The sequence below is a fragment of the Triticum urartu genome, chromosome 3A (assembly GCF_056163025.1).
Source record: "Triticum urartu cultivar PI428250 chromosome 3A, HENAU_Tu73, whole genome shotgun sequence".
Classification (NCBI taxonomy): Eukaryota; Viridiplantae; Streptophyta; class Magnoliopsida; order Poales; family Poaceae; genus Triticum; species Triticum urartu.
In genome coordinates, this window is record NC_141875.1 from 228,601,507 (window position 1) to 228,610,020 (window position 8,514).

An 8,514-nucleotide genomic window follows, 5' to 3' on the forward strand; every position below is an offset into this window, starting at 1 on the left:
ACCTTGGGGTGCCATGGGCATCACCAAGCTTATGCTCTTGCCACTCCTTGTTCCATAATCCATCGAATCCTTACCCAAAACTTGAAAACTTCACAACACAAAACTTAACAAGAAAATCTCGTGAGCTCCGTTAGCGAAAGAAAACAAAACACCACTTCAAGGTACTGTAATGAACTCATTCTTTATTTATATTGGTTTTAAACCTACTGTATTCCAACTTCTCTATGGTTTATAAACTCTTTTACTAGCCATAGATTCATCAAAATAAGCAAACAACACACGAAAAACAGAATCTGTCAAAAACAGAACAGTCTGTAGTAATCTGTAACTAACGTAAACTTCTGGAACCCCAAAAATTCTAAAATAAATTGCTGGACGTGAGGAATTTATCTATTAATCATCTTCAAAAATAATTAACTAAATAGCACTCTCCAATAAAAAATGGCAGCAATTCTCGTGAGCGCTAAAGTTTCTATTTTTTACAGCTAGATCAAAAAGACTTTCCCCAAGTCTTCCCAATGGTTCTACTTGACACAAACACTGATTAAACACAAAAAAACACAACAAAACAGAGGCTAGATAAATTATTTATTCAAAAACATAAAGGGAATATATTGGGTTATATCCCAACAAGCACTTTTTCTTTAAAGCCTTTTAGCTAGGCATTGATAATTTTAAGGATGATCACATGAAAGACAAGAATTGAAGCACAAAAGGAGCATCATAAAGCATGTGACAAACACATCTAAGTCTAACATACTTCCTATGCATAGGAATTTTATAAGCAATCAAATTATCATAGGAAGAAAAAATTAGCATATGCAAGGAAGAAGAGAGAGACGATAGCAATCTCAACATGACGAGAGGTAATTTAGTAAGATGAAAATTTCTACAACCATATTTTCCTCTCTCAAAATAATTAAATGTGGGATCATAAGCAAATTCAACAAAATAGCTATCACATAAAATATTTTCAACACGATCCACATGCATGCAAAGTTGACACTCTTCCAAAATAGTGGGATTAACATTAACTAAAGTCATGACCTCTCCAAACCCACTTTTATCAAACATTTCTTAAGATTGAACATTCTCCAAATATGTGGGATCTAAAGTTGACACTCTTCCAAACCCACTTTCAATAATATTGCAAACACTATTATCAATCTCATATTCATCATGGGGCTTAAATAAATTTTCAGGGTCATAAGAAGAATCACCCCAATCATGATCATTGCAATAAGTAGTGGACATAGCAAAACTAGCATCCCCAAGCTTAGGGTTTTGCATATTATTAGCACAATTGACATTAATAGAATTTATAATATCATCATTGCAATCATGCTTTTTGTTCAAAGATCTATCGTGAATCACTTCATAAAGTACTTCATCAGAATTTTCCGATTCACGAATTTCAAGCAAAACTTCATAAAGATAATCTAGTGCACAGTACTCACTAGCAATTGGTTCATCATAATTGGATCTATTAAAAATATTGGCAAGCGGATGAGGATCCATAGATCTTAGGTTCTCTGTTTAGCAATAAATAAAAAACTATTCCAACCAAACGAGCAAACGAGCCAAGTAAGACATCAAAGAAAATGGAAAGGCGAACAGAAGAAGGGCGAATAAAACGGCAAGGGTGAAGTGGGGGATAGGAAAACAAGAGGCAAATGGCAAATAATGTAATGCGAAGGGTAAGAGTTGTGATGGGTACTTGGTATGTCTTGACTTGGCGTAGATCTCCCCGGCAACGGCGCCAGAAATCCTTCTTGCTACCTCTTGAGCACTGTGTTGGTTTTCCCTTGAAGAGGAAAGGGTGGAGCAGTAAAGCAGTGTAAATATTTCCCTCAGTTTTTAGAACCAAGGTATCAATCCAGTAGGAGACCACGCGCGAGTCACCTCGTACCTACACAAACAAATAAGAACCTCGCAACCAACGCGATAAAGGGGTTGTCAATCCCTTCACGGTCACCTGCAAGAGTGAGATCTGATAGAGATGATAATAATAAGATAAATATTTTTGGTATTTTTATCATATAGATTGAAAGTAAATATAGCAAAATAAACGGTGCAAGAAATAACTTGTTGACGGAAGATTAATATGATGGAAAATAGACCCGGGGGCCATAGGTTTCACTAGTGGCTTCTCTCAAGATAGCATAAGTATTACGGTGGGTGAACAAATTACTGTCGAGCAATTGATAGAAAAGCGAATAATTATGATAATATCTAGGCATGATCATGTATATAGGCATCACGTCCGAGACAAGTAGACCGAAATGATTCTGCATCTATTACTATTACTCCACACATCGACCGCTATCCGTCATGCATCTAGAGTATTAAGTTCATAAGAACAGAGTAACGCCTTAAGCAAGATGACATGATGTAGAGGGATAAACTCATGCAATATGATATAAATCCCATATTTTTATCCTCGATGGCAACAATACAATACGTGTCGTTTCCCTTTATGTCACTGGAATCGAGCACCGCAAGATTGAACCCAAAGCTAAGCACTTCTCCCATTGCAAGAAAGATCAATCTGGTAGGCCAAACCAAACTGATAATTCGAAGAGACTTGCAAAGATAAACCAATCATACATAAAAGAATTCAGAGAAGATTCAAATATTGTTCATAGATAAACTTGATCATAAACCCACAATTCATCGGATCTTGACAAACACACCGCAAAAGAAGATTACATCGAATAGATCTCCAAGAGAATCGAGGAGAACTTTGTATTAAGATTCAAAGAGAGAGAAGAAGCCATCTAGCTACTAGCTATGGACCCGAAGGTCTGAAGTAAACTACTCACACATCACCGGAGAGGCCATGGAGTTGATGTAGAGGCCATCCGTGATCAATGCCCCCTCCGGCGGAGCTCCGAAAAAGGCCCCAAGATGGGATCTCTTGGGTACAGAAGGTTGCAGCGGTGGAATTAGGTTTTCTTGGTGCTCCTGGATGTTTGGGGGGGTACATGGATATATATATAGGAAGAAGAAGTACGTCGGTGGAGCAACGAGGGGCCCACGAGGGTGGAGGGCGCGCCCCCCTGCCTCATGGTCGCCTCGTTGATTGCTTGACGTCCACTCCAAGTCTCCTGGATCATGTTTGTTCCAAAAATAACGCTCCCAAAGGTTTCATTCCGTTTGGACTCCGTTTGATATTCCTTTTCGGCGAAACTCTAAAATAGGCAAAAAAAATAGCAATTTGGGTTGGGCCTCCGGTTAATAGGTTAGTCCCAAAAATATAATAAAAGTGTAAAAATAAGCCCAATAACATCCAAAATAGATGATATAATAGCATGGAGCAATCAAAAATTATAGAAACGTTGGAGACGTATCAACACCCAGGGGGGTAGGCGTGCCTCCCTGCCTCGTGAACTCCTCGTCCGTTTCTTGACGCCACTCCAAGTCCTCTGGATCACGTTTGTTCCAAAAATCACGTTCCCAAAGGTTTCATTCCGTTTGGATTTCATTTGATATTCCTTTTCTGCGAAACACTGAAATAGGCAAAAAACAGCAATTTGCACTCGGCCTTGGGTTAATAGGTTAGTCCCAAAAATAATATAAAAGTGTAAAATAAAGCCCATTAACATCCAAAACATATAATATAATAGCATGGAACAATCAAAAATTATAGATACATTGGAGACGTATCAAGCATCCCCAAGCTTAATTCCTGCTCGTCCTCGAGTAGGTAAATGATAAAAACAGAATTTTTGATGTGCAATGCTACCTAACATAATTCTCAATGTAATTCTCTTTATTGTGGCATGAATATTCAGATCCGAAAGATTCAAGACAAAAGTCTAATATTGACATAAAAATAATAATACTTCAAGCATACTAACTAAGCAATTATGTCTTCTCAAAATAACATGGCAAAAGAATGCTCATCCCTACAAAATCATATAGTTTGGTCATGCTCCATTTTCGTCAGACAAGAATGCTATCATCATGCACAACCCCAATGACAAGCCAAGCAATTGTTTCACACTTTAGTAATCTCAAAAAAATCAACTTTCACGCAATACATGAGCGTGAGCCATGGATATAGCACTATGGGTGGAATAGAATATGATGATGGGGGTTATGTGGAGAAGACAAAAAAGGAGAAAGTCTCACATCAACGTGGCTAATCAATGGGCTAGGGAGATGCCCATCAATTGATGTCAATGCAAGGAGTAGGGATTGCCATGCAACGGATGCACTAGAGCTATAAATGTATGAAAGCTCAACAAAAGAAACTAAGTGGGTGTGCATCCAACTTGCTTGCTCACGAAGACCTAGGGAATTTGAGGAAGCCCATTGTTGGAATATACAAGCCAAGTTCTATAATGAAAAATTCCCACTAGTATATGAAATGACAAAACAAGAGACTCTCTACCATAAAGATCATGGTGCTACTTTGAAGCACAACTGTGGAAAAAAGGATAGTAGCATTGCCCCTTTTTATTTATTTTTATTTTTATTTTTTGGGGGGCCTTCCTTTTTTTTATTTGGCCTTTCTATTTTTTTATTTGGGACAATGCTCTATTAATGATGATCATCACACTTCTATTTATTTACAACTCAATGATTACAACTCGATACTAGAACAAAGTATGACTCTATATGAATGCCTCTGGTGGTGTACCGGGAAGAGCAATGAATCAAGAGTGACATGTATGAAAAATTATGAACGGTGGCTTGCCACAAATACGATGTCAACTACATGATCATGCAAGGCAATATGACAATGATGATGTGTGTCATGATAAATGAAACGGTGGAAAGTTGCATGGCAATATATCTCGGAATGGCTATGGAAATGCCATAATAGGTAGGTATGGTGGCTGTTTTGAGGAAGATATAAGGAGGTTTATGTGTGACAGAGCGTATCATATCACGGGGTTTGGATGCACCGGTGAAGTTTGCACCAACTCTCAAGGTGAGAAAGGGCAATGCACGGTACCGAAGAGGCTAGCAATGATGGAAGGGTGAGAGTGCGTATAATCCATGGACTCAACATTAGTCATAAAGAACTCACATACTTATTGCAAAAATCTATAAGTCATCAAAAACCAAGCATTGCGCGCATGCTCCTAGGGGGATACATTGGTAGGAAAAGACCATCGCTCGTCCCCGACCGCCACTCATAAGAAAGACAATCAAATAACACCTCATGTTTCAAATTTGTTACACAACGGTCACCATATGTGCATGCTACGGGACTTGCAAACTTCAATGCAAGTATTTCTCAAATTCACAACTACTCAACTAGCACACTCTAATATTACCACCTTTATATCTCAAAACAATTGTCAAGTATCAAACTTCTCCTAGTACTCAATGCACTTTTTATGAAAGTTTTTATTATACGGATCTTGGATGCCTATCATATTAGGACTAAATTCATAACCAAAGAAAATTACCATGCTATTCTAAGGGACTCTCAAAATATTATAAGTTAAGCATGAGAGATCAATAATTTCTATAAAATAAAACCACCATCATGCTCTAAAAGATATAAGCGAAGCACTAGAGCAAAATTATCTTAGCTCAAAAGGTATAAGTGAAGCACATAGAGTATTCTAATAAATTCCAATTCATGTGTGTCTCTCCCAAAAGGTGTGTACAGAAAGTATTATTGTGATAAACTAAAAAGCAAAGACTCAAATCATACAAGACGCTCCAACCAAAACACATATCATGTGGTGAATAAAAATATAGCTCCAAGTAAAGTTACCGATGGACGAAGACGAAAGAGGGGGTGCCTTCTGGGGCATCCCCAAGCTTAGGATTTTGGTTGTCCTTGGATTTTACCTTGGGGTGCCTTGTGCATCCCAAAGCTTAGGCTCTTGCCACTCCTTGTTCCATAATCCATCAAATCCTTACCCAAAACTTGAAAACTTCACAACACAAAACTTAAAAGAAAATCTCGTGAGCTCCGTTAGTAAAATAAAACAAACCACCACTTCAAGGTACTGTAATGAACTCATTATTTATTTAAATTGGTGTTCAAACTACTGTATTCCAACTTTTCTATGGTTCATAAACTCTATTACTAGCCATAGATTCATCAAAATAAGCAAACAACACACGAAAAACAGAATCTGTCAAAAACAGAACAGTCTGTAGTAATCTGTAGGTTTAGAATACTTTTGGAACCCAAAAATTCTAAACTAAATTTCTGGACGTGAGGAATTTATCTATTAATCATCTTCAAAAAGAATTAACTAAATATCACTCTCCAGTAAACAATGGCAGCAAATCTCGTGAGCGCTAAAGTTTCTGTTTTTTACAGCAAGATCGCAAAGACTTTCTCCAAGTCTTCCCAAAGGTTCTACTTGGCAATAACACTAATTAAAAGCATAAAACCACATCGAAACAGAGGCTAGATGAATTATTTATTACTAAACAGAACCAAAAAGCAATAAATAAAAATAAAATTGGGTTGCCTCCCAACAAGCGCTATTGTTTAATGCCCCTAGCTAGGCATAAAAGTAAGGATAGATCTAGGTATTGCCATCTTTGGTTTGCAATCCATAAGTGGCCCTCATAATAGATTCATAAGGTAATTTAGTTTTCTTTTTAGGAAAGTGTTCCATGCCCTTTCTTAATGGAAATTGGAATCTAATATTCCCTTCTTTCATGTCAATAATTGCACCAATCGTTCTAAGGAAAGGTCTACCAAGAATAATAGGACATGAAGGATTGCAATCAATATCAAGAACAATGAAATCTACTGGCACATAATTCCTATTTGCAACAATAAGAACATCATTAATTCTTCCCATAGGTTTGTTAATGGTGGAGTCCGCAAGATGCAAGTTCAAAGAACAATCATCAAATTCACGGAAACCTAGCAAATGACACAAAGTTTTAGGAATTGTGGAAACACTAGCACCCAAATCACATAAAGCAAAGCATTCATGATTTTATTTTAATTTTAATAGTAGGTTCCCAGTCATCATAAAGTTTTCTTGGGATAGAAACTTCCAATTCAAGCTTTTCTTCATAAGATTGCATTAAAGCATCAACGATATGTTTAGTAAAAGCTTTATTTTGACTATAAGCATGCAGAGAATTTAACACAGATTGCAACAAGGAAATACAATCTATCAAAGAGCAATTATCATAATTAAATTCCTTGAAATCCAAGATAGTGGGTTCATTGCTATGTAAAGTTTTGACCTCTCCAATCCCACTTTTATCAATTTTTGCATCAAGATCTAAAAACTCCGAATTATTGGGACGCCTTCTAACTAAAGTTGACTCATCTACAGTCCCATAATTATCAAGATTCATATTGCAAAACAAATATTTAATAGGGGACACATCAATAACTTTTAGATCTTCATCATTATTATCATGGAAACTAGAAGAACACGCTTTCACAAAGCAATCTTTTTAGCACGCTTCCTAGCAGTTCTTTCTTTGCACTCATCAATGGAAATTATCATGGCTTTAAGAGACTCATTGATATCATGCTTAGGTGGAATAGATCTAAGTTTCAAAGAATCAACATCAAGAGAAATTCTATCTACGTTCCTAGCAAACTCATCAATCTTAGACAATTTTTCTTCAATCAAAGCATTGAAACTTTTTTGTGAACTAATAAATTCTTCAATATTATATTCAAAATCAGAGGGCATCTTATTATAATTTCCATCAGAATTATTGTAGGAATCACCATAATTATTAGAGGAATTACTAGGAAACGGCCTAGGATTAAAATTACCTCTATACGTGTTATTACCAAAATTGTTCCTACCAACAAAATTCACATCCATAGATTCATTATTATTCTCAATCAAAGTAGACAAAGTCATATCATTAGGATCATAAGAAACACTCTTATTAGCAAACAATTTCATAAGCTCATCCATCTTTCCACTCAAAACATTGATTTCTTCTATAGCATGCACCTTTTTATTAGTAGATCTTTCAGTATGCCATTGAGAATAATTAACCATAATATTATCTAGGAGTTTAGTAGCTTCTCCTAAAGTGATTTCCATAAAAGTGCCTCCCGCGGCCGAATCTAAAATATTTCTAGAAGCAAAGTTCAATCCGGCATAAAATTTTTGTATAATCATCCAAAGATTCAAACCATGTATAGGGCAATTACGTATCATTAATTTCATCCTCTCCCAAGCTTGTGCAACATGTTCATGATCAAGTTGCTTAAAATTCATAATATCATTTCTAAGATTTATGATCTTAGCGGGAGGAAAATACTTAGAGATAAAAGCATCTTTGCACTTATTCCATGAATCAATACTATTTTTAGGCAAATAAGAAAACCAAGTTTTAGCACGATCTCTAAGAGAAAACGGGAATAGCTTCAGTTTAACAATACCATTATCCACATCTTTCTCCTTTTGCATATCACACAAATCAACAAAGTTGTTTAGATGGGTAGCGGCATCTTCACTAGGAAGGCCGGAAAACGGATCTTTCATGACAAGATTCAGCAAAACAGCATTAATTTCACAAGATTCAGCATCGGTAAGAGGAGCA